Source organism: Cannabis sativa, chromosome 2, assembly GCF_029168945.1.
Source record: "Cannabis sativa cultivar Pink pepper isolate KNU-18-1 chromosome 2, ASM2916894v1, whole genome shotgun sequence".
Classification (NCBI taxonomy): Eukaryota; Viridiplantae; Streptophyta; class Magnoliopsida; order Rosales; family Cannabaceae; genus Cannabis; species Cannabis sativa.
In genome coordinates, this window is record NC_083602.1 from 67,025,273 (window position 1) to 67,051,712 (window position 26,440).

Here is a 26,440-nt window from a genome sequence, read left to right on the forward strand (position 1 = left end):
ATTATGATAAGTTGATTTTAGAATTACCGAGATATTTTGGGATACTCAAAGTTGACCAAATTACCCCTAGCTTTAGAAGTTACTTATAAGCTAAGTAAAGGGTAAAATAGTCTTTCACCTAACTAAGTTGACTTTTTTTAATGTGAGATTCTAAAATAAGGCTAAGGGTTAATATTAATGGAATAATTATAGAAATTAATTGTATTTTCCCCACTTGACACATTCAAACGTGACTCACTTAGATTCAACATATATATGTCATCATTTATTACATAACAATAAAATAAAAGAAACTATATGTATTAAGTTATTAGTAACAATTACACCTACACCATACACTACTTAATCTTTCTCTCCTTCTAATTGTTCGGTCGAATCAACCAACCACCACCATCATCTTTTTTTTTTTATATATATATACACCATTGTTACACTTTGAAGCTTGGAGTTGGATAGCATATATCACCTTGAGAGTTAAGCTATCATAAAAACAGCTTGGTAAGTGATATATTGAGACTTAGAGCCATAATTCTATTCCTTGATATATTTAACTTAGGTATTGTAAATTATTGTTGAATTTCAGGTTGTTAGACTTTATTTGGGTAAATAATTGTGTTTAGAACAGGTTTGGATTGAACCCTGGAACTGAAACTCTGAATGGTATAAGATTGGACTAACCGAAATTCTGTTTGGTAGTAACCGAGAAATGCCAATTTTCATATTTTAGCGTTTTCCATTTAAGGGCTCAATTTTATTTTTTGTTACATAAGAATGGTAGTATTCATGGTATATATGTGCCCTGTGAAATTTAGAGTGATTTGGATAAGTTTTGTTAGTGTTTCGGTGAGTGCAAAAATTGAGATTTTCGTGTTTCATAGTTTTTAGAAATTCAAAGGAGATCAGAAATCGTATTTTTATCATAACTTTTCACTCGGGTGTCCGTTTTGGACGTTCTATATACCGATTCAAAGCTTGCGATGAGCTTTACGATATAATGTACGTTTTAGAGCCAAAATATAAGTTTTATTATAGTGTATTTATACCACGGAGTTTGGTAAAAAATCCTAGATTGTCTTACGCGAGTGTTAAGTGGTGTTTTGTGATAAACACTTATTGATTTATAATTGTTATGACATATGGCCCAAGATTATCGATCATTCTTTAAGCAGGTTAGCCAACATACCTCATTCGGAACTTGAGGTAAGAAAAGTATAATGTACCACATGGCATGACAGGTTCTGAAATTATCTGATTAGGCAATGATAATGTAATGATACTATGGACACAATATATGGTTTTACCTGATTAGGTAATACAATATATCTGGCGACGTACCAGGCAAAGGTACGGGCGTCAGTGGCATATGATGAGTACCGAGCGTAGGTACGAGATTGTTTGATTAGACGATGCTTTATATTAGTGTCAAGTTGTCACACAGGCTCACCTGATTAGGTGGTGCAATGATATTATATATGATATTGCATTATGACACAGGCTTGCCTGATTAGGCAATGCAACTATATGAGCATATCTATTTCTATGCGTATGGCTGATTATATTACCTACTATTGAATGTTATAGTTTAATCATTTTGTGATGATGAAATGTATAATTAGCTATTTAAGTATCCTTCTTTATTATGCTGAGTCTATGTGACTCACGGGTGCTTTGTGGTACAGGTAAGGGCAAGGCAAAGTTAGAACAACCATGAGATGGCGGTCTTCTCAAGCAATGTACATATTGATCCCACCAGCTTCCGTGTTGAGTTGTCAGGAGTTGTTTTAGACTAGTTGTGTCTGCTGTATTTTGAATTGTTGTGACAGTCAGTAGTCCCGCGATCCGTAAGGGGAAATACCAAGTAAGTTGTGCAATCCCACATCGCCTGGGGAAGGTCAAGTGGGATGATTCTGAGACTGTGTAGGTATGAGACTACACAGTTGAAGAGGGCTTAAATGGATTGATTGGTACTACCTATATCAACAAGGTGCATCTTGTTTTTCTGTAGCCCATCAAGAAAGAACTCCACAGTTAAGCGTGCTTGACCTGGGGCAATTTCAGGATGGGTGACCTCCTGGGAAGTTTTCCCAGGAAGCGTGCGAGTGAGGACAAAGCACGCTGGAAACACTCGTGTTGGTCTGTAGGGTCAGTCATCAGTCCATGAAGCAACCAGAGTGACGAACTCGTCTATAAGAGCCATTAGTCTGTGGGTGTAAGGGCCCAATAAAGGCTTGAAGCGGGGACGTTATAAATGGTATCAGAGCCTTGACCCAGCCAGAAGTGTGGTCGACGAGGACGTCGGACCCTGTAAGGGGGGTGATTGTAACAGTCAGTAGTCCCGTGATCCGTAAGGGGAAATACCGGGTAAGCTGTGCAATCCCACATCGCCTAGGGAAGGTCAAGTGGGAAGATTCTGAGACTGTGTAGGTATGAGACTACACAGTTGAAGAGGGCTTAAATGGATTAATTGGTACTACCTATATCAACAAGGTGCATCTTGTTTTTCGGTAGCCCATCACGAAAGAACTCCACAGTTAAGCGTGCTTGACCTGGGGCAATTTCAGGATGTGTGACCTCTTGGGAAGTTTTCCCAGGAAGCGTGCGAGTGAGGACAAAGCACGCTGGAAACACTCGTGTTGGTCTGTAGGGTCAGTCATCAGTCCATGAAGCAACCAGAGTGACGAACTCGTGTATAAGAGCCATTAGTCCGTGGGTGTAAGGGCGAGGCTTAAAGCGGGGACGTTACAATTGTGTTTTGAATTGTTGTTGTATATCATCTTTTGGATAAATTTTTTATAACAGGGATCCCCGGAACTCCTTTTTACTACCGTTATAATGTCTGTTTTTAGTGTTTTATTTTAGTCAAGTTTTTATTATCCTCACTGTTTTTAATAATTAATTAATATATTAGTTTTAAACTAGTTTTATAAAATGACACACGTGACATTCCTATAGATTAGGGCGTTACATACATGTTAGTAAATCTAGATCTTGGTAAAACAACTTCCAACAGCTCGGTCCCGTGATGGTAATAGCCTACTCCCCTTTTACTTGTATTACTTGTGAAAAGAAAAGCAAGAAGTTCTTGATCTCTGTTGATAGCTTACAGAGATTTTAGCAGCGTAAGTGCTCTTTAGAAAATAAGATTTTGGATCCCTAAATAGAGAAATGGCTCCACTATTTATAGGGAAGAATTACATGTTGTGATTATTTTACCAGGATCTAGATTTACTACTATGTATGTTGTTTAACATCCTAATATGGGTTTCTAAAGCAATGAAATGAACACATATAAAGTTTAAGAAACCTTACATTGATTGCAGCGGAATATAATGACTCCTTCCGTTCAGATCTCTAGCCCTTGGTTCCTTTCTGTAGCAGAGCATTATCAAGATCTGAACCTGGATCTCTTTCTCTCCTTCTTGTTGATTGGATTCTTCACAGTCTTACATACTATGATTGAGGACTAACTTGATGTGTGTGGGCACTTACTCAATCACTAATGGCTGAATAATAGTTGTGAAGAAAGGCTTAGTGTTTTTAGAAATTGAAGAGGAAGAAGAAGAAGGAAGAGGTCTCATCAAAAGCTAGGTCATTAGCTTTGGAGGCATTAGTTTGGATGAAGAGACCATAGCCTTCCTTTTATACTATATTCAATAGGGTTAGGGTTGAATTATATGGAATAAAAGAAGAATAAAATATTGGGAAAAAATAGCTTGTTGGTCGTACACAATAAGTAGGCCAATCTCTAGTTACAATTTTGCCACTTTTTCCAACCACTTATTCTTCTTTTCAATAATATCATATTTTCCAATTCAATCCAATAAATGCCAAAACTATTTATTTAATAACTAAAATAATTATCAAAAAAAATTGACCTTTATAATATTTATTAATTAGACTCCATAAAGTCTCTTAATTAACACTATTTCTTCACAATCAAGCCATAACATAGTGAAAAATTCATAAACTAGACATAGTCTAATTTTAGAATTATAATTGATTAATTAAAATCAATTAACTGAGTCTTACAAGCAGTTTGTCTCAACTAGTATGGGGACCATGGGCCTATATAACCGAGCTTCCAATAAGCAGACCTAGAATTTACTAAGTAAATTCACTAACTTATTAATTCCTCATTGCATCCACCATAGAACTTGGAATTCCACGACATCAGATTGACCTATTTGTACAATTTGTTTTATATTAGTGCAAGTGGGAGTTTGTTGGGTTTTATGCCCTAAATAAAACTCTTTACAATCTAATTAGTTATCAATATAAGAAATTTGAAGTGATTTATGTTTGCATGAATTTTACATGCTAATGGTTTAATATGTTTATTACATTTACACACAAAATCAGTTAAATCCAGATCATATGTTTATTCACAATTACAGTATCGTCAACACAGTGGAATGTGATTGTGATCATATGAATCAAAAGACTAAGTCCCTGTTTCATCAGTGTTTTGGATTTACACTAATGTGATAATCAGCGATGATGTGTACTTACACTTGGAGTAAGTGTTATGTTCTTTCCAGGACATTAGTAAAGTATACTAGTTTCGAATGTATGGAGTATACATTGGACTGGACCGATATTGCAACTAAGTTAAGATATTACAAACTTACCGTTATATATCTTTCCAAGTCAATATAAGTAGTTGATCTTAAGATTAAAAGAATCTAAATCCTGATATGCTTAGGCTCAACTCAGGAGTACTATTCATGTTCTTTGATTTATTAGTTAAGCCTACTTTTGGGTCAGGGTGATACGTATATTTTGGGAACATGATAGTATGATTGAGTGGGAGTGCTGAACATAAATATGGAATCTATAGCTTCTACTGGTGTATAGAAGTCAAGTGATGATTCCCTTTGAGCTTAGCAAATAGAAGTAAATGGATGAGCTCTTGTTTAACTGACTAATTATTAGATCACTAAACACCATTTACAGCTAGCTAAGTGTTTTAAGGGGCAAAATAGATTGAGGGGTGAGAACGGTAAAATTATCCCATCTCGATGTAAATCATCTATATAGAGGATCTTTGATCATAATAAGATTATAACAATGGTTAAATGAGATAGAATATCTATATCGTGGAACATATAATATGCTCTATATAAGTCTGAGAGTGCAATTCTAAGTTCTAAGAGTGGATTCAACGAAGAATTAATAAGTAGGAATTTACTTGGTAAATTCGGTTCACTTATTGGAAGCTCAGCATATAGATCCATGGTCCCCATTCTAGTTGAGAACATACTGCTTGTAAGACTCAATAATTGATTCGTGATTAGTCAATTATAATTCTAAAGTTAGACTATGTCTAATTTGTGAATTTTCACTAAGCAGGGGCGAAATTGTAAAGAAAAGAGATTCTAGGTTTATTTATTTATTAATGGACTTTATATGTCTAGTTAATCATTAAATTAAATGACAATATTATTTAATAATCTATTTTAGTTATTAAATAATTAGTTTTGGCATTTAAATGGTTAGAATTAGAAAATTAGCGCTTTTGAGAAAATAGAAATAAAATTTGTTAAAACTGCAAAATCAAGTGGGCCCATTAAATACACCTTTGTCGGCCACTTGTTTAAAGTTTTTCAAATTGATATTTTCATTATTTTAATGCCAAATAATTCCTAACCTAAACCTAGTAGTTGCCTATAAATAGAAAGTGATGGCTCAGTCAAAACACATGCTTTCATAACCTTTTCTGACAGAAAATTCTCTCTTCAGTAAAACTGAGCCTTCCCTTTTTCTATACCTTGGCCGAAACCCCTCTCTCTCTTTTCTCCTCCTAAATTTCGACCCTAGTGAAAGAGTGAGGGCCCACACACAGCAAGTAGTAACTCAATCATAGATTGGAAGACTGTGAAGGATCAAACTCAAAGAGGACGACATTCGGGCTCAGATCTTGATTATACTCTGCGACAGAAAGGATACAAGGGTTAGAGATCTGAGTGGAAGGAGACATTAATTCCGCTGCATCAATGTAAGGTTTTCTTAACTTTATATGTGTTTATTTTATCGTTTTAGAAAGTTCATATTTAGGGTGTTAAACAACATACTTGTGAGTAGATCTAAGATCCTGGTAAAATAATATCCAACAATTGGACTCAGAGTCATGGTAATTGATTTGCTTGCAAGAAATTTTGACTTTAAAATGATTGTTTGTTATTTGGATGGTTTCATGTTGTATTGAGTGTTATATGATGATTGATTGATGTTTGTGAATTTTTGTGAAAAATAATTGAAATTTTGTTTCTGGAATTATTTTTATTGGATAGTATGGAAAACATTAAACAAGTTACTTTTTTACAGAACTCAATTTCGATTTAATTTGAATTAGTTATGATTTTTTGAAGATTCGAAAAAAGATAAGGATGCTGAATCACCCACGCGCGCGCGGAACCGAGTGCACCTCGGTCACACGCGTGTTCGGACAGCATCTTCTCCGAGCAACACGCACGGGTGTCTCAAGACACACCCATGCGCGCAGAAATCCTGCGTGACACCCCTACCACCGAGGTTTCTTGGCCCAGCTCCCCACCTGCGCGCGCGAACGGGTATGCACTGCATCCCGTCCGTACAACTTGTAAATTTTTTGTTTTTCTTCGTTTTTTCATGCTTTTTCATGGATTTAACTTCTAATTTTTGTGTAGTTTTGTATTTAGACATTTACTATTCCTATTTCAATTCTAATTATCATAATTAAATTATTTAATATTTTTTTTAATTTAATTAATGATATTAGTGTAATTTGAATTTAAAAATAGTAAATATCTATCTTTTTTTGCTTAATTATCTATCTTATTTTTAAATTTGATTATATCTTATCTTATTTTTAAATTTAAGGTCAGATATTAAATTTTTTAAATTAATTTTTTTTAAATTATTTGACCTTATTTAAATTTAAAATAAGATAACTATAATCATGAAATTTTAAATAGATGTAAGATATTTTGGTAACTTTTAAATTTTGTTATTTTATTTATTTAAATTAAATTTAAAATCTGAAAAAGATATTTAATTTATCTTTTTTAATTTTTATTTAATTTTATTTTATAAAATAACATCTAATTTTTAAAAGTAGTTAGCAAATTTTGAAATGATATTTAGGTTAGTTGAAACCTAATTTTTCAAAATTGTAGGTTTAATTTTAAATATTTATTTTAAATAATTTTGAAATTAAATTTATTTTATTTTTTTTATTTTCGAAAATAAATAATTTTTTTTTTATTTTTCCGAAAAATTAAATATTAATTTTATTTATTTATTTAATTATTTTATTTTCGAAATTTATTTATTTAAAATTAAATAAATCCTACTTCTAATTATCCAGCTAACCTTGTTGCAGGAGTATATGGTTTTAGCTTGCTTGTAAGTTTTCAAAACCTATTATTACTTGATTGCAAATAGCCATGGTTAACTTGTTGACAGATCCAATGATCTGATTTTAACTCATGGCTCCCTTGATCAAGTTAATAATTTGTAACAGGTAAATTTTACAATCTTCTTTCATCTGTGTATGACCTAGCAACATGATAGGACCCATCCAAATGTGTGCCTGTGTGAGCTTATATGTTTATTTTATTATATAGATGCATATCGGTTGTTGCTAAATAAAATGTCACATCATGATAGATTTTATTTAGGTCCATTTAGTTTTTGGACCTATTCAATTAATAACAGTTATTTATTTTAAGGTTAAATTCCTCTCTTTGGGACCTTGTGTGAGAGTTGGGAGCCATAGAAGTGGGTACGACATACTGAACCCAGCACCCCCTCACATGAACTACCCCAATTGTGAAGGCCCATTTGCCTGATTTGAATAACTGTACTAGGTTAATTATATTAGTTTGACCTAATAAAATTGAATTAGCAACATAATTAACTTTTAAAATATATATGAAATTTATTTTCATTTTAATATTTTAAAGTTAATTCTAAGAAAAACACTTTTAGTTTTAGATATTATTTCTAGACAAACTATTTGTATTTTTCTTGTATTTAATTAAATAAAGAATTTTAACTAACTAGATTCTTTCTGGAGCTTATTTAATTAAATATTCCTATTTAAGTTATAAATCAGTTATATTACTGATTTTTAATATCTAACTTAAATTTGAATATTTTATTTAAATTTAAAATCAAGTTGAGGAATCCTAGGCATTAGTTATTAAAGATTCTTAAGATATTTTTTAAGTTAGTTTTAAACTTAAAATGGAATATTTTTCAAATTAAGTGGTTACAACTTAATTTTTGATATTTAATTAAATCTAAATTTGAAATTATTTAAGTTTTAGATTTTTTTCTATACAACTTAAATTAGATATTTTTTCAAATTTTTTTTTGTTGAAAAGATACTTAGTCAAATAAGATATTTTCTAGATAGTTATTTCTAGACTACTTATTATTTCTAATATTTAAATAGGAAAATATTATACATTGTGAAATTAATTATTTAAATAATTAATTTTGGTACAATTTTATTTAAGTTTATTTTTCCTAGTATTAAACTAGAAATTAATAATTAAGCCTTCTCTACACTTAATTATTTATTTCTTGAATTTAATACATTTAATTAAATTGAAAAATTTAAATATCTAAGTTGATTCTTATCATGATACTTAAATATTTATTTTTCATGACACTTAATTAAATAGAAAATTATTTTTAGGTTGAAATTTAATTTTTCAACTTAAATTTAAATAATTTTCAAAATATATTTTTTCTTTATTTTATTAATCAATTTTGAAAATTGCATTTTAATTATGCAATATTTTATGAATTTATCTTGAAAAATAGATTGAGTTGTAAATATATATTTATTTTAATTAATTCTTGGGCCAACTTGAAAGAATGATTTTTTCATCTATTGATTAATTTAAAATAAAAGAAATTCAAATATATTATTAGAAATTGAATTCATTAGTCAAAGGAAAATCTAGATATGTGATATTTTTGCTTGAAGTATTTTTTCTAAGTATTTATTATTTAAGTATTTTCAACAATTTGTCTGGTTTTATACTTTATTTTTCGAATACAATAAATATATTCTAATGGAAATTTTTAAGTTGCTAATTAATTTAAATTAATACAACTTAAATTAATTTCCTTAATATTTATATTTAAAATTACTACTGAGATGGAAATAATTCATTTTATTTCAATTACCATCTAAGTATAATTTTATAAATATTATATTAAATTCTTATTTTTGAATTTTTAATTCTAAATTTGAAATTTAATGAATATATTTATTAAAATAATAAAGAAAATACATTTTAAAGAATGAGCTTTATTATTATTAAGATATTCGATCTCCATTGTTGGTTTTACATCGCGTTTGTTTTAGTGAGTAATCCTCCCTAATGGAGGAACGTTCATTAGCAATTTCGCACCGTTTAATCTCGAAAGATAAGTAGTTTGTAAGTGTTTTATATGGTATAGATCACCCTAATGGTGGCGACCATATTTGACTTGCAAATTGCAAAACAATGGTAGAAGCTCATAAGATAGAATAGCCTTGACTCTCGGCTAAACGGGACAACGCTGGATTCCAATCTTGATCGAATAAAAGGTTGCTAGAATGTTTAACATTTTAGATGAGCTGACAACTCTATTCAATAGATGGTAGCTTTGACTCTCGCCTAAACGGGACACTGATATCAGTTTGTTGAAAAACCTTGGAAATTATTTAGGATTGAATTTTTTTTTTAAGTATTTTCTCTTATCATTCCTACTTGCTATGTGCTTATAATTTCTGAATTGTTTTTGTGTTAAACCATTATTGATTTCTATTTGTTGATTTCTATTATTTTGTAGTATCCTGTATAAGCATGATGAATTCCATGTTATCACTGTTGACTGAAAATAAGTTGAATGGATCTAACTTCCTAAATGGAATGAGAACATTAATATTGCTCTCATAGGAGAAAGTGCCTTGTTTGTTTTAACTGAGCCGTCACCTGAAGTGCCTGGGGATAATGCATCCAAAGCTATGAAAGAAAAGTATGAGCGTTGGCAGAAAGCAAATGACAAAGCTCTATACTTTATGTTTTCCAGCATGGTTGACACCCTCAAAACGCAGTTTTCTAAAACCAAAAAGGCTGTTGAAGTAATGACGAAGTTAAATGAGCTATTCGGTAAGGCATCACTTCAGTCTCGCTTTGACGCGACTAAGAATTATAACTTATCAGAACACTACTGAAAAGCAAATCTAACCATACACATGGATAGGTATAACTTATCAGAATTATGAGAATAAGAAAAAGAACTCCAGTTCAGTCTATTCGAATGACTTGAACCAAGAATTCTTAATCCTCATAAAATTTTATGGTACCTTAATTTTGATTACTTAATCTCTGGCCAGTATTTTTCACTTCAAATACTAGTCTGCTATGTTGATGACTTAGTCTTAACTTAAATTTCATACTAATACAAAAGTCACAACTAGGTAACTCTCCAAACAATAAGAGGTTAAAAGTATTATTTAACCAGACATTTGCTATTGAGTGGGAGCTATCTGAGATGTAATCAAATAAGGAACATTAGAAGATATTTAATAAAGATTTATGAAAGTGATCTATATGTTAGATATTAAGGAACTGTGTATCAGTTGTCCTTATATCTCACCAACTCATTCGAAATTCTTGAGATAGTGCTTACTTTGGGGGTGGATGAGTTATTCTTATAATAATTCAAGCTCTACCAGAGAAGAATTATAACTTTGTAAATTCGAAAATATCAAGAAAGTTATATTACTAAAGAAAAGTCTACACTGTATTATCTCAATTACATATTTTAAAATATGAGAGATATGTCTTCTGTTAATTCTGATGTACTTTTAAACAGCAAAGATTTCAGTATCCCTTGATGAGTAAAGCATATAGTAAAGGATGTTTCATAAGTGTATTTATGAACTAGTTTCCAGAAGTTTGGGTGGATTCAAATATACTACACTTGATCTGAAGATCAAGACATCAGATTGACATATTTGCACAGTTTGTTTTATATTAGTGTAAGTGGGAGTTTGTTGGGTTTTATGCCCTAAATAAAACTCTTTACAATCTAATTAGTTATCAATATAAGAAATTTGAAGTGATTTATGTTTGCATGAATTTTACATGCTAATGGTTTAATATGTTTATTACATTTACACACAAAATCAGTTAAATCCAGATCATATGTTTATTCACAATTACAGTATCGTCAACACAGTGGAATGTGATTGTGATCATATGAATCAAAAGACTAAGTACCTGTTTCATCAGTGTTTTGGATTTACACTAATGTGATAATCAGCGATGATGTGTACTTACACTTGGAGTAAGTGTTATGTTCTTTCCAGGACATTAGTAAAGTATACTAGTTTCGAATGTATGGAGTATACATTGGACTGGACCGATATTGCAACTAAGATAAGATATTACAAACTTACCGTTATATATCTTTCCAAGTCAATATCAGTAGTTGATCTTAAGATTAAAAGAATCTAAATCCTGATATGCTCAGGCTCAACTCAGGAGTACTATTCATGTTCTTTGATTTATTAGTTAAGCCTACTTTTGGGTCAGGGTGATACGTATATTTTGGGAACATGATAGTACGATTGAGTGGGAGTGTTGAACATAAATATGGAATCTATAGCTTCTACTGGTGTATAGAAGTCAAGTGATGATTCCCTTCGACCTTAACAATTAGAAGTAAATGGATGAGCTCTTGTTTAACTGACTAATTATTAGATCACTAAACACCATTTACAGCTAGCTAAGTGTTTTAAGGGTCAAAATACATTGAGGGGTGAGAACGGTAAAATTATCCCATCTCGATGTAAATCATCTATATAGAGGATCTTTGATCATAATAAGATTATAACAATGGTTAAATGAGATAGCATATCTATATCGTGGAACATATAATATGCTCTATATAAGTCTGAGACTGCAATTCTAAGTTCTAAGAGTGGATTCAACGAAGAATTAATAAGTAGGAATTTACTTGGTAAATTTGGTTCACTTATTGGAAGCTCAGCATATAGATCCATGGTCCCCATTCTAGTTGAGAACATACTGCTTGTAAGACTCAATAATTGATTCGTGATAAGTCAATTATAATTCTAAAGTTAGACTATGTCTAATTTGTGAATTTTCACTAAGCAGGGGCGAAATTGTAAAGAAAAGAGATTCTAGGTTTATTTATTTATTAATGGACTTTATATGTCTAGTTAATAATTAAATTAAATGACAATATTATTTAATAATCTATTTTAGTTATTAAATAATTAGTTTTGGCATTTAAATGGTTAGAATTAGAAAATTAGCGTTTTTGAGAAAATAGAAATAAAATTTGTTAAAACTGCAAAATCAAGTGGGCCCATTAAATACACCTTGGCCGGCCACTTGTTTAAAGTTTTTCAAATTGATATTTTCATTATTTTAATGTCAAATAATTCCTAACCTAAACCTAGTAGTTGCCTATAAATAGAAAGTGATGGCTCAGTCAAAACACATGCTTTCATAGCCTTTTCTGACAGAAAATTCTCTCTTCAGAAAAACTGAGCCTTCCCTTTTTCTATACCTTGGCCGAAACCCCTCTCTCTCTTTTCTCTTCCTAAATTTTGACCCTAGTGAAAGAGTGAGTGCCCACACACAGCAAGGAGTAACTCAATCATAAATTGGAAGACTGTGAAGGATCAAACTCAAAGAGAAGGACATTCGGGCTCAGATCTTGATTATACTCTGCGACAGAAAGGATACAAGGGTTAGAGATCTGAGTGAAAGGAGACATTAATTCCGCTGCATCAATGTAAGATTTTCTTAACTTTATATGTGTTTATTTTATCGTTTTAGAAAGTTCATATTTAGGGTGTTAAACAACATACTTGTGAGTAGATCTAAGATCCTGGTAAAATAATATCCAACAATTTTATCCTTAAAACACTTGGCCACCCATAAATGATATTTTAGTGAAATAATATAATCACTAAAATGAGATCTCAATCATTTATCTCTATTCAGGCAAGCTCGAAGGAAATCATCGTTTCACTTCTAAATACTCATAGAAGCTATAGATGTCATATCTATGTTTAGCGCTCCCACTCAATTGTACTATCGTGTTCACAAATTGTACGTATCACCCTGACCAATAAGTAGGCTTAACTAACAAATCAAAGAACACAAATAACACTCTTGAGATCGAACCTAATCATGAAGATTAAGATCATTTGATCTAGGATCAACTAGGTGATATTGAATTGAATAGATATTATGGTAAATTTATCATATCTAATCAAAGTTCAACATCGGTCCCTTCCAATGTATACTCCATACATCTGATACTGGTAAACTTTGCCAATGCCCTGGAAAGGACATAACATTTATCCAAGGTGTAAGTATACCTATCGCTGATTATCATGCCAGTCTAAATCCAGTGAACTGACAAATCAGGGAATTAAACTTTTGAACATATAATCATGATTATATTCCACTGTGTTGAAAACACTATAGTCATGAACAAATACATATGTTCTGGACTTAATAGAATTTATAATCATGAAATAAATCATGTGAACCATGCAACATAAAATGATTTCTGATCTTTATTAATTAGTAAATCTGATTATATTGAAATGGGTTTTATTTAGGGCACAAAACCCAACATTACATTCATTTGGTTTCCGAAAAGAAATAAAGAATAAAAAGAGCAACTAGTTACTCTCATAAATTACATCATTTACGTGTGGAAATCCCATAAAAATAGGGATTTAATTAAAAAATAAAGGAATAAAGTATCTTCAAGGCTCTGTCGCATTTACCCTGGGTGGCATATGCGAAGTGGCTGTGAAATCGATGCGGGTCTGATGGTATCATTTACCCTACGCGACAGTTGTACTTTATTCTTTAAATAAGCAGTATCTGATGAGTAATTCAATCTAGGTAGCGTACTAAGGGAGGTATATGTCATTTAGGCCCAAAAATGATCCACGTGTCACCTAGAGAAGTGTCATGTCACCCTGTGCAGATTTTAGGATAATATTTACCCCTACTCTACGTGAAAACTTTTCGGTTGGAATGTGGACTTGCTCAAACCACGAACTAGGTAAATAAGGTTACACATGTTCGAATTGGGAGATGGGTGAATAGAAACTTCTTTTTAGATCTCTGTGATGTCCTTTCATATCTTCGAGGTATTAAATGCTTCTCTTCGAAACTCATATTTGGGGATTTGTATTGACGGTTGTACACCGTAAAGCATGTTGATTGTACATCTTTTTTGGGGGAAAACCTGAATCTCCAAATACTGAATAACAAAAATGCCCCTCTAGAAACCTATAAAAGGTGCCATAGAATTCATTTATACTCTTTTAGGCATTTTGAAACTCAAAAACATTAGAGTCAAAATCTCAATTTTCAAACTTTCTTCAAAGCTTTAAGGATTCACAAGTTACTTCTAGATTCGACTCACAGTTTTGCTTGAAATTTTTTTCCAGGCAATCTTCAACATTGAGTAAGTCTTTGAGCTTTTTTATGAAATTCCTTTAAATTATTACATTTTATCTTGATATTGTCTCTGTGAAAAATTTGGTCTCATAGCTTGAATGTTCTTCATTTCTAGATTTTAGAATTTAGATTTTGATGCTGAATGTATGCGCATGGATTATAATCGTTAGATTCTTGTAAATTCTCATGTTTTCTCTTTGGAAAACCTTCAAATAAAAATTTGCGCAGTACTTCTAGGGTGTTCTGGGTTCATACTGTTCTTAAATATCTTCAAATTGAGAATTCATCATTAGGATGAAATCTCCTTCTTTTGATCTTAAAATTTATCTAGTCGTAGTGTTGAAGCTATTTTTCTTTTAAAAAATTTCACACCACTGCTCGGTCTTTACCTCCCTTTCCATTTTTTGTAAATTAATTGGGGTGATTTTTGGGGAGGTAAGAATCAAGTGGGCAACGATCTACTTCAATTACTTTACAAAGAGCAACCTAGACTCCATGCAGCCTCTTCGTCATTGACTGAGAGTTCTATGTCTAACTTCGGTGAATGGGAAGTGACGAGTCAAAGCCTTCTAAACCTTCCATGCAACACTACTACTACCAAAATCGTATTGGCGATTTCTCTGGGAATTAAATCGAGGACTTAGGCAATATTTGCCTGGTTCTTGGACGTATAGGGTTCGAGCAAGCTTCCTACACACTTTACCTAAGGGTGATTCAGAGCCACCAAAGAGACTTGCCATGGAAGCGAAAAGCAGTCAGCGTCGATCATTACCCTTCATCTAGGAACCTTCTTAGGAAGAAGAAAGTGGCATGGACTAAATAGACGTACTAAAAAATTAGCCCTGACAATTATGGATTTGGTCGATAATGGCGTTAGTTTATGCTTTGTATGTTGAAGGGTCAGACGAGGAGGACGTTGTGTACGTCGGTGATGCTGAGGTGCAAGAAATGGGTCCCGCAGACGCCACTGAAGCTCCAAAAATTGACGATTGACCTCCAGAGTCAATTTCACTTTTACAACATCATTAACGATTAAAAATAGCCTAAATATATTTTTTTTCATCTTTTTGGATTATTTTATTTTTATTTTAATAATACCTCATTCCCTATAATAGGAGAGTTGCACAAGATCATTTTTGAAGTTCAAAAAAGTAGGCATAAGATTAGAGCATCTCTCTCTAGAAATTAGAGCCTCCAGACTTAGCCATTTTTCTGTAATCCATCTCGTGAAAAATAAAGTTTAAAGTAGATATAGCTCCATTACTATCGCGATATAGGGACTGAAGTACTATAAATCCTTGCGTCTCTCATATATATGCTTAACTTATAATTTATTCTCGTCAATCTAGCGTGCGAGTGTGGCCCAGAGATTTGTATCCAGATTTCTGCGTCAATAGATACCATAGGACCGAGGAGGTGCGATGAGCAGCAAATGAGAATTAGTGCACGTGGACAAATCGAAATAAGAAAGAAGAAGGAATTAGGCATTCCTTCCTGCCTATAAATAGGAGACCCCTCATTTAAAAAAGGGGACAGATTCTTGACCATGCCAGACTAACCGAAACTCTGTACACAAGTAAGAGAACCATACCCGGTTAAGAGAATTGAGAGGAAAATCGTGTAAATCGATTGAGAATGTAATTCGACTAGATCGAACCTAGTATAAAGAATTTAAAGTCTTAATAATAAATTATTGTTGAACCAATTTTTGGCATCAACACTTATAAATTTATCATTATTCCTTTTCTTTCACACACATATATATATAGATATTTATATATATATGTATGTATATATATTGAAAGAATATTCCTATTTGCCATCTTAAAGTGTCCACAACCAAATGAGATAGCACCTTAAGGGTAGGTAGATATTTTTTATATTAATTATTAAATTATATTAATAAATTACATTAATTTAACCAAAAAAGATATATTAAATTATAGAGAAAATACTATTTTAGTTCATGTATTTTGCAAAAGTTATCGATTGGATCCTCTATTTTGTTAAACGACAAATTGAACTATGTATTTTCTAAAATGATACAAAATAGTACCATGAGCATATTTTTGTCAAAATAAAATTTAATAATAATCTAATTTAGAGGTGTTACGACAAGACTGATTATATTTTCTGTATTTGTTCATGCTAGACTTTATCTTCAAGTTGATTATTTTAAAAAAAAAAAAAAATTGTCAAAAATTGGGCTCATGATACTATTTTGTACCATTTTAAAAAAAAAAATAGTTATCAATTTATTATTTAACACAACAAAGAGTTCAATTAATACTTTTTACAAAACATAAAGTTCAAAATAGTAGTAATATTAGTGATTGTGTGGCACATATATACTATATAAATACCTTGTAATATATATATATGTATTTATATATATACATATTGTTAAAGACATAACGTTCAAATTACATGCATGAACCTAAGGATATTTATATAATTTGTAATTTGTGAGTTCAAATTCCAACCAATTCAAAATAAATTTTCATGATCAGACTAAATGAATTTAGTGTTAATAGTTTGGTAAATTCAAATTCTTTAGTTCAAAACGGTTTTAGAATTTTCGCAAGTAGTTTAAACAAAACTAAACAACCTAATTCTTTTATATATACTTACTATTTTTATTTATTTCTTTTATGAAGTATTGATAATTAGGACCAAACTTTAAGTAATGTATTTGCCTAGCTGTTACATAATATTATTTTGAAAAATATGTTGTTATGTATTATAAACTTAGAAAAGTAAGAAAAATAGAACCGTTACCAAATACAATTATGATTTCAAACAAAATCAATTTGTTCTCGAGTGAATAGTTTTATTTGGTTTTGAACTTTTAAAAAACTGCATACTCTTTAGGTTTGGAAAAATTGATAAAATGTGCCAAATGCAAAAAGCCCTGAATGGACTTAAAATGATAAATACTTAATTTGTATAACACTAAACAAGCATTGTGGCTGTAGTTTAGTGGTGAGAATTCCACGTTGTGGCCGTGGAGACCTGGGCTCGAATCCCAGCAGCCACACTTTTTCATAATTACTATGATCATTTTTTATAATATATTTATTTATTTATTTTGAAATGATTATTATTAATAAATTTATTTTTGATAAAATTAATCTCGAGAATCAACATGCATTAATTTGAATATGAGATCCTTTTTTTTCCATTTTTTTTACATAATGATTAAACCTACTAAAAGAAATTAATAATGACATTGAAAACCAAGATATACTTTGCTGACCATGAGTTGCAAAAATAATAAAGCTACATGGGACAAAACAAACACCAAAAAATAAATTATATTAGAATGACAATCTACAAATTATTATAAAATAATATAGAATAGATAAAGAAATAAGAAAAGAGAATGAACAAAGAAAAAAAAATAGAAGGTTCGAGAACCTTTTTGTTTTTTATTTTTTATTTTAAAAATTTCACTTAACAAAATCTTGTAGTTTGTTCATGGTTTTTGATTAATTAATTAGAAAATTGATTTTTTTTTTTTTAATGGTTATCGAACAATACCAAAATGAGAGAATGAATGCAATTTTTCTAAGTAATTTATTTTAATAGAAGTGGTCCCATATTTATACAAAAATGAGTCATAGATTAGGAAACTAATAAAGAGAGAAATAGTAATTACAATTAATGGTAATTTAATTGAAAAGATTTAGGTAAATTGGACATCCATATATATATATACATAATATTTTATAACACTCTCTTCCATAGTAACTGTCCCATTAAAAACCTTGTCAGAAATCCTAAGACAAAAATTTGGCCAAAGGAAAAAGAGTGCAATGTGAAATAAATCCTCCTTATTTAGACATTTGTGGAGATCTTCTAATTGACGAATTCCAATCTTGCGCGCCATCTTCTCAAATATTGATATTGGTAATGACTTTGTGAATAAGTCTGCAAGATTGATACTTGATTGAATATGTTGGACACCAATATGAATTCTCTGGAAATGTACAAAAAGGAATTTGGCGAAATGTGTTTTAATTATATCTCCTTCAATGTACTCTCCTTTTAGTTGAACGATGCAAGCAATATTATCTTCATAGAGAACTGCTAGTGTTGAAACTTTTTTATTGAGTGTAATCCATATGTTTCCCGAATATGTTATATCATGATCTCACTCTCACACATTCTCTACTTAATACATAAAAATCTTCTAAATTTTGTCTTGTTAAATATCTTGCCAAAAAAACTCAATGGGACAAAACTTAAGCTAAGGGAAAAAGAGTGCAACATGAATATATATCTCCCTCATGCACACATGATTCATAATTATTTTGGTGATAACATACCTCATAAAATTATTGTTATCACTTTGAAATCATCACCGTATATTATCTATGACCATATATTTACTATAACTCTTTCAGAGTGTGTATGTACACTTCTAAATTATGGATGAGGACTTCCTACATATTAAAATTTAATTAACTAATCGAATCATTCATGTGTGTATACAACTTTATTCATACCAAAGTTTAAAATTTTCAAGTAGATATGAACATAACACATAATGATAATATAAATTTTCATTTGCGATAATATTGGTACTCCAAGATCATATATTTGTTTCATTTTTGTGGTATGATCTTAATTTCTATATCAAATGATCATATATCTATAATTCTTAATGCATATGAAATACATCAGGACTTCTCTACTAATGAACAAATTATATACATTTAATATTTCTCAATCCACAAAAAGAAATAAAAGTTTGTTCTTCAATCATTTATACTATAATCAAAAACTCTTCAAGAGTCTATCACAACGTATAATTTACGAATTTATATTGCATAGACAATGATACATATTTTTCAAATAATAATTTAATTAAATTTCTTTATTTCATACAAAAAATTTTGTTATATAGTGCGTGCAACTTTGAATTTATGTCACTTAAGACATGTATTGAATTCTTCTAAAATTTTTTGATAAGACATATCTCAAATTTTTACTATATAAGAAACTCTAATAACTTTTGTTGCAATATTTATGTGACACTTAAAAATCATCATAAAATATATTCCAGACTTAATCAAATCATGATTATATTTCTTAATATTTAAGCCTTATTTCAATCAATCACATGTCTATGAAAGTTTTGTACAATAATTCATTTTGTGTACAAATACATGTAACGTCCCCGCTTCAAGCCTCTATTGGGCCCTTACACCCACAGACTAATGGCTCTTAGAGTACGTCACTTTGGCTGCTTCGTGGACTGATGACTGACCCTACAAACCAACACAAGTGTTTCCAGCGTGATTTGTCCTCACTCGCACGCTTCCTGAGAAAACTTCCCAGGAGGTCACCCATCCTAAAATTGCCCCACGCCAAGCACGCTTAACTGTGGAGTTCTTTTGAGATGGGCTATCGAAAAACAAGATGCACCTTGTTGATAAAGGTAGTACCAATCAGTCCATTTAAGCCCTCTTCAACTGTGTAGTCCCATACTTGCACAGTCTCAGAATCATCCCACTTGACCTTCCCCAGGTGATGTGGGATTGCACAGCTTACACGGTATTTCCCCTTATGGATCACGGGACTACTGACTGTCACAATCACCCCCCCTTACGGGGTCCGACGTCCTCATCGACCACACTTCCGGTTGAGTCAAGGCTCTAATACCATTTTGTAACGTCCCCGCTTCAAGCCTCCATTAGGCCCTTACACCCACGGACTAATGGCTCTTATACACGAGTACGTCACTTTGGCTGCTTCATGGACTGATGACTGACCCTACATACCAACACAAGTGTTTCCAGCGTGCTTTGTCCTGACATGGTTAGGTTCGATCTCAAGAGTGTTATTTGTGTTCATTGATTTGTTAGTTAAGCTTACCTTTTAATCCGGGTAATACGTACATTTTAGGAACACGATAGTACAATTGAGTGGGAGCGCTAATCATAGATAGCGAATCTATAGCTTCTCTCTGGACATAGAAGTGAAACGATGATTTCCTTCGAGCTTGGCTAAATAGAGATAAATGATAGAGAGCTCATTTTGGTGATTATATTAGTTCACTAAAATATCATTTATAGGTGGCTAAGTGTTTTGAAGGATAAAATACATTAAAAGGGTGTAACGGTAATTTTGTCCATATGCAATGTAAATCATCTATAGAGGATCATTGATTATTGGGATTATAACAATGGATAATTAATAGCGTATCTATATCGTGAAACATATAGAGCGTTCTATGTAACTGAGAGTGCAATTCCAAGATCTATAGTGGTTCAACGAGGAATTAATAAGTTAGAGAATTTACTTAGTAAATTCTAGATCTGTTTATTGGAAGCTCGGTTATATAAGCCCATGATGTTGGAAATATTTTACCAGGATCTAGATTTACTACCAAGTATGTTTCCTTAACGTCCTAATATGAATTCTAAAACAATGAAATAAACACATATAAAGTTTAGTAAACCTTACATTGGGTGCAGCGGAATATAATGACTCCTTCCATTCAGATCTCTAGCCCTTGATTCCTTTCTGTAGTAGAGCATTATCAAGATCTGAATCTGGATCTCTTTCTCTCCTTCCTTTGATGCTGATTCTCCTTCTTGTTGTTTGGATTCTCCTACAGTTTTACATACTATGATTGAGATACCACTTGATGAGCGTGGGCACTACTCTATCACTCAAGAGAATTTCGAAATTTTAGAGAGGAAAAGAGAGAGAGGGGCGGCAAAGCTTTTCTCTAAAGGAAACAAATGTGTAAATCATGAGTTTCCTAAAGCCAACACTTTCTATTTATAGAATGCCCTCTAGGTTTAGGTTAGAATTGTATGGCATTAAAATAATGGGAAAAATAAACTGGCAAAAGGCTTTGCATAGTGGGTGGCCATTTAAGGAAATTGGGCCTCACTTTGCAACTTTCCCATTTTGTTATTTCTCATTCCCATTTTCTCAAAAATGCCAATTTTCCAATTTAACCTTTTAAATGCTATTTCTAATTATTTAATAACTAAAAAATAATTATTAAGTAATATTGCCATTTAATATATTTATTAATTTAGACATATAAAGTATCTTAATTAATAAATAAACCTAGAATCTCTTTTCTTTACAATTTCGCCCTTGCTTAGTGAAAATTCATAAAGTAGACATAGTCTAACTTTAGAATTATAATTGATTAATCAAAATCAATTAATTGAGTCTTACAAGAAGTATGGTCTCAACTAGTATGGGGACCATGGGTCTATATAACCGAGCTTCCAATAAGTCGAACCGAATTTACCAAGTAAATTCCCTAACTTATAAATTCCTTATTGAATCGACACTTAGAACTTGGAATTGCACTTTCAGTCATATAGAACGCTCTATATGTTCCATGATATAGACACGTCATTAGTTATCCATTGTTATAATCCTAGTTTGATCAAGGACCCTCTAATAGATGATCTACATTGAATAGGCACTAAGTTACCGTTACACCTTCAATGTATTTTATCCTTAAAACACTTAGCTCCGTATAAATGATATTTCAACGAAGTGAAATGAGATCTCCACCATTTATATCTGTTTAGCCAAGCTCGAAGGATATCAACATTTCACTTCTAAATTCCTATAGAAGTTATAGACTCCATATTTATGGTAGCGCTCCCACTCAATTATACTATCTTGTTCCCAAAATGTACGTATCACCCTGACCCAAAAGTAGGCTTAACTAACAAATCAAAGAACATGTATAGTACTCTTGAGATCGAACCTAACGATATCAAGATTAAGATCATTTGATCTAGGATCAACAGGTGATATTGAATTGAATAGATATTACGGTAAATTTTAATATATCTAATCAAAGTTCAATATGGGTCCCTTCCGATGTATACTCCATACATCCGATACTAGTAAACATTGCCAATGTCCTGGAAAGGACATAACACTTTTCCAAGGTGTAAGAATACTTATCGCTGATTATACCATGTCAGTCTAAATCCAGTGTTCTGACAAATCAGGGAATAAACTTTCGAACATATAATTAAGATTATATTCCACTGTGCTGACAATACTATAATCTTTAACAAATTCATATGTTCTGCACTTAAATAGAATTCATACATATATATAATCATGAAATAAATCATGTGAACCATGCAACATAAAATGTTATTTCTGATCTTTATTAATAAGTAAATCTGATTATATTGAAATGGGTTTTATTTAGGGCACAAAACCCAACAAACTCTCACTTGCACTAATATAAAACAAAATGTGCATTTCAAATAATCTCAACACCTTGATATACAAATCAAGTGTAGTAGAAGTAAACTCTTCGTAATAGGATCTGAGAGGTTGAATTAATCACAACCTTTTCTCCACCATTACTATTCCTTAATCACAAAATTCTTGATATTGTGAAATTCCTCTCTATATGTCTACTCTCTTGGGATACTAGGTTCTATACTTTTGGCAACTACTTTTTGGTTAATCAGGAAGTAACACTAGTAGTTAAGGGATGGATGAACGGTGCCACAAATGTATAGAACTCTTCTTAGACTGAATAAGTACCTTTCCTGCTTCTTTAACATTCAGTCTCTCTCTGGTAGACTAAGAGACTTCAGATAGGGTTTTACACTTCTCCGAAATCACTACTCCACCCCCAGAGTAATCACCATCTTATCAGCAGACTTTCTAGCACAAAGGCAAGTCTCTAAATCTGATGTGGTGTAGTGTAAGAGTTTTAAACTCACGCTTATCGACTAACATATAGATCCTCTTCTTAATTTTAAGATTTACTTGATTGTCTTCCAATGTTCCTCTCCTGGATCAATCTGATACCTACTCATTACTCCCACTCAACAGCAGGTGTCTGGTCTAAGGCATACAAAAGCATATCTGAGACCTCTCACTATTGATTTAAGAAATTCTTTCATGGCTTTATCTTTTCTGGAATAGTTGAGACTTTTCCTTAGATAAATAAAATCTATGCATAGAAGTTGTGAAGCTTCTATAGATTGCCTTTGGAAAGAAAATGCTTCAGCATCTTACTAAAGTAAGTTGCTTGCATTAGAGTAAGTAATTATCAGGTATACCACAAGCCATAGGTTTAGATAAAATCAAACCTATAATACTAGGAACAGAAAGTTTTGTTAAGTCCATTGAATAGACTTATTAACGAAAATTTCCTTTTATGTCTAAGAAAACTAAATGGTATTGACCTATTCGGTTGTGTCAAGACAACTGAGGTAGTGTGATCATCATATAGAATAAGATGATAGAACACTTTTGGAATCAAGAAAAATTATCTCCTTTATTTGCTATTTTGTTTTTCAGACTTAGTCATTTTCTTAGAAAAGTAGTATTTATTTAAACAAACACTTTCTTATCTATTGACTATGGGATGTTCCACCCCTAATCACTTAGAAGAGCTAACAAACATGCAAACCAGGGTTAGCAGTTCTAGCTTTTCTTAAGATTTCGATTAGGTCATCCATGAATCTAGTAATGATTTACATTAAGTATACAACCATTGCATCATTCTGAAATTATATTACCATAGAAGGATTTAGGCAACGACTAGTAACTAATTATCAATATGCAAATCGAATTTCTGGAAAGGTAAGTTTGGATATAATTAAAAAATCAAATTACTGATCTTTGAACTGCATATCAACTAACTATTTCTCCACCCCTATCAATTCGCAAGATCTTTAACCACTTACCTTGATGGTTTTTCACCATTGCTAGAAATTCATGAAATTTTTCAAACATTTCAAATTTCTTTTGCATAAGGTAAAATCTAGAGTGATCGTTTTAAGAATACAACGAAAACTCATATCCACCCCTGAATGTACATCCATCAGCGAATGAGATGAACTTACTTTCAGTGGATATAGGCATATTAACTCTTTGCAGAGAATGATCTTGTCAAAACCACTATGAACAAGATACAAATGCCATAAATTTATAAAATATGTGGTTGTATCTTTTTATGATTTAGGTTTAGTTACATCAAAGAGTTCTTAGAATAGTGCAAGTAGATTCTGGTCACAGAATACTAAACTCATACAGTTTGAATCCATTGAAAGAAAATGGTTATTAAACACTTGTGAAAGTGTAACTGTATAATTAGTAATTCTTTCATGAACCACCACTACTAATCTAACTCTAAGTCTGATTTGCCCATACAAGTAGGAGATTTCTAACATTGAGGATTTATATCATTTTGGGATAGAATTTCGGGAATATAATCATATGTGTCATTTAATTTCTTAATAGAAAATAGAATGACATTATATGATTTATAGACCATTCATCCAATGATATGTTATTAAGCTAATTCAAAATGAATAAGCTAAGAGGAATTAGGATAATTTCGTATTTAAATAAGAATCCAACGATGCTCCGATTAGCGAGAGTCAAAGTAATCTTATTTATACAATCTTCTTGTTTCATATTGTAAATCTAGTCTAAGGTGTCATCAATTGATGAACAGCTATGTTGCATTTACAATATTTATCTTTCGAGATCTAACACTATTATGTTTGTCTAATGGTGAAAATCCATTAGGGATTTATCTCATTAGAACAACAAACCAAGTTAGACCAACAATGAAGATTCGAAATTAAACTACAATTTAATAATAGAAAATAACATGGTTCAATATAAATTCATACACAATTCAGAAATTATTAAACATATAGCAAGTAGGAATGACAAGTGAAAATACTAAAACATACAATCCTAAATAATTTCCAAGGTCTTCAACAAACTGATATCAGTGTCCCGTTTAGGCGAGAGTCAGTGATACCATCCATTGAATAGAGTTGTCAGCTCATCTAAAATGATAAACATTCTAGCAACCTTTTATTCGATCAAGATTGGAATCCAGCGTTGTCCCGTTTAGGCGAGAGTCAAGGCTATTCTATCTTATGAGCTTCCACCATTGTTTCATACTCTTGCAAGTCTTATACAGTCGCCACCATTAGGGTGATCAATAGTATATAAAAAAACTTACAAAAATACTTATCTTTCGAGATTAAACGGTGCTAACTTGCTAATGAACCTTCCTCCATTACGGAGGATTACTCACTAAAATAATAGCTTTGTAAAACCAACAATAGAGATCGAATATCCTAATAATAATAAAGCTCATTATTTAATGAAAGTGTATTTTCTTCTAATATTTATTTTAAATATATATTTATTTAATTAAAATTTCTAATTTAGAATAAAAAATTCTAAATATAAATTTTAATTTAATATTTATAAATTATTCTTAGATGGATATGAAAATAACGTGAATTATTTCAATCTTAGTAATAATTTTCAATAAATATTTAGAAAATTATTCAATTTAAGTTGTTTCAAAATTAATTTAAATTAATCTACAACTCAAATTGAATTTTCTATAAATATATATTGCATTTCGAAAAAAGAAGTGTATAAGAATACTACTTTCGAAAATGCTTTAAAATAAAATAAAAATAAATCCTGGAAAAAATTATCTTAATTTTATGTTGGCCCAAAATTAATTAATAAAATTAATTTACAACAAAAATATAATTTTCCTATTTAATTAAATATTTAAGAAAAATTTCAAATATTTAAGTCTCATGATTAAGAATCAGCTTAAATATTAATTTTCTATTTAATTAAATATCACTAGAAAAATACTTCAAGCAAAAGAGATAATATCTATCTAGACTTTCATTGACTAATTAATTCAATTTCTAATTATAATATATTTTAGTTCATTTATTTTAATTAATCATTAAATGAAAAAATCATTGATTTAAGTTGGTTCAAAATTAAAATAAATAATTTTCAACTTTAATCTATTTTTCAAATAAAATTCAAAATTTCTGCATTAAAGAAATGCAATTTCGAAATTGTGGGAAAAAGATTAATAAAATAAAATAAAATATATTTTGAAAATTATTCAGATT

The 26,440-nt window shown here is 31.0% G+C and overlaps 1 non-coding gene across 1 annotated transcript; it reads left to right on the forward strand.

The window, feature by feature from the left end:
* Positions 1 to 17,472: 17,472 nt before the first annotated feature.
* Positions 17,473 to 17,544, forward strand: TRNAH-GUG (transfer RNA histidin (anticodon GUG)). The gene has a single exon. It is a non-coding gene; the product is annotated as a tRNA-His (tRNA).
* The last annotated feature ends 8,896 nt before the right edge of the window (positions 17,545 to 26,440 follow it).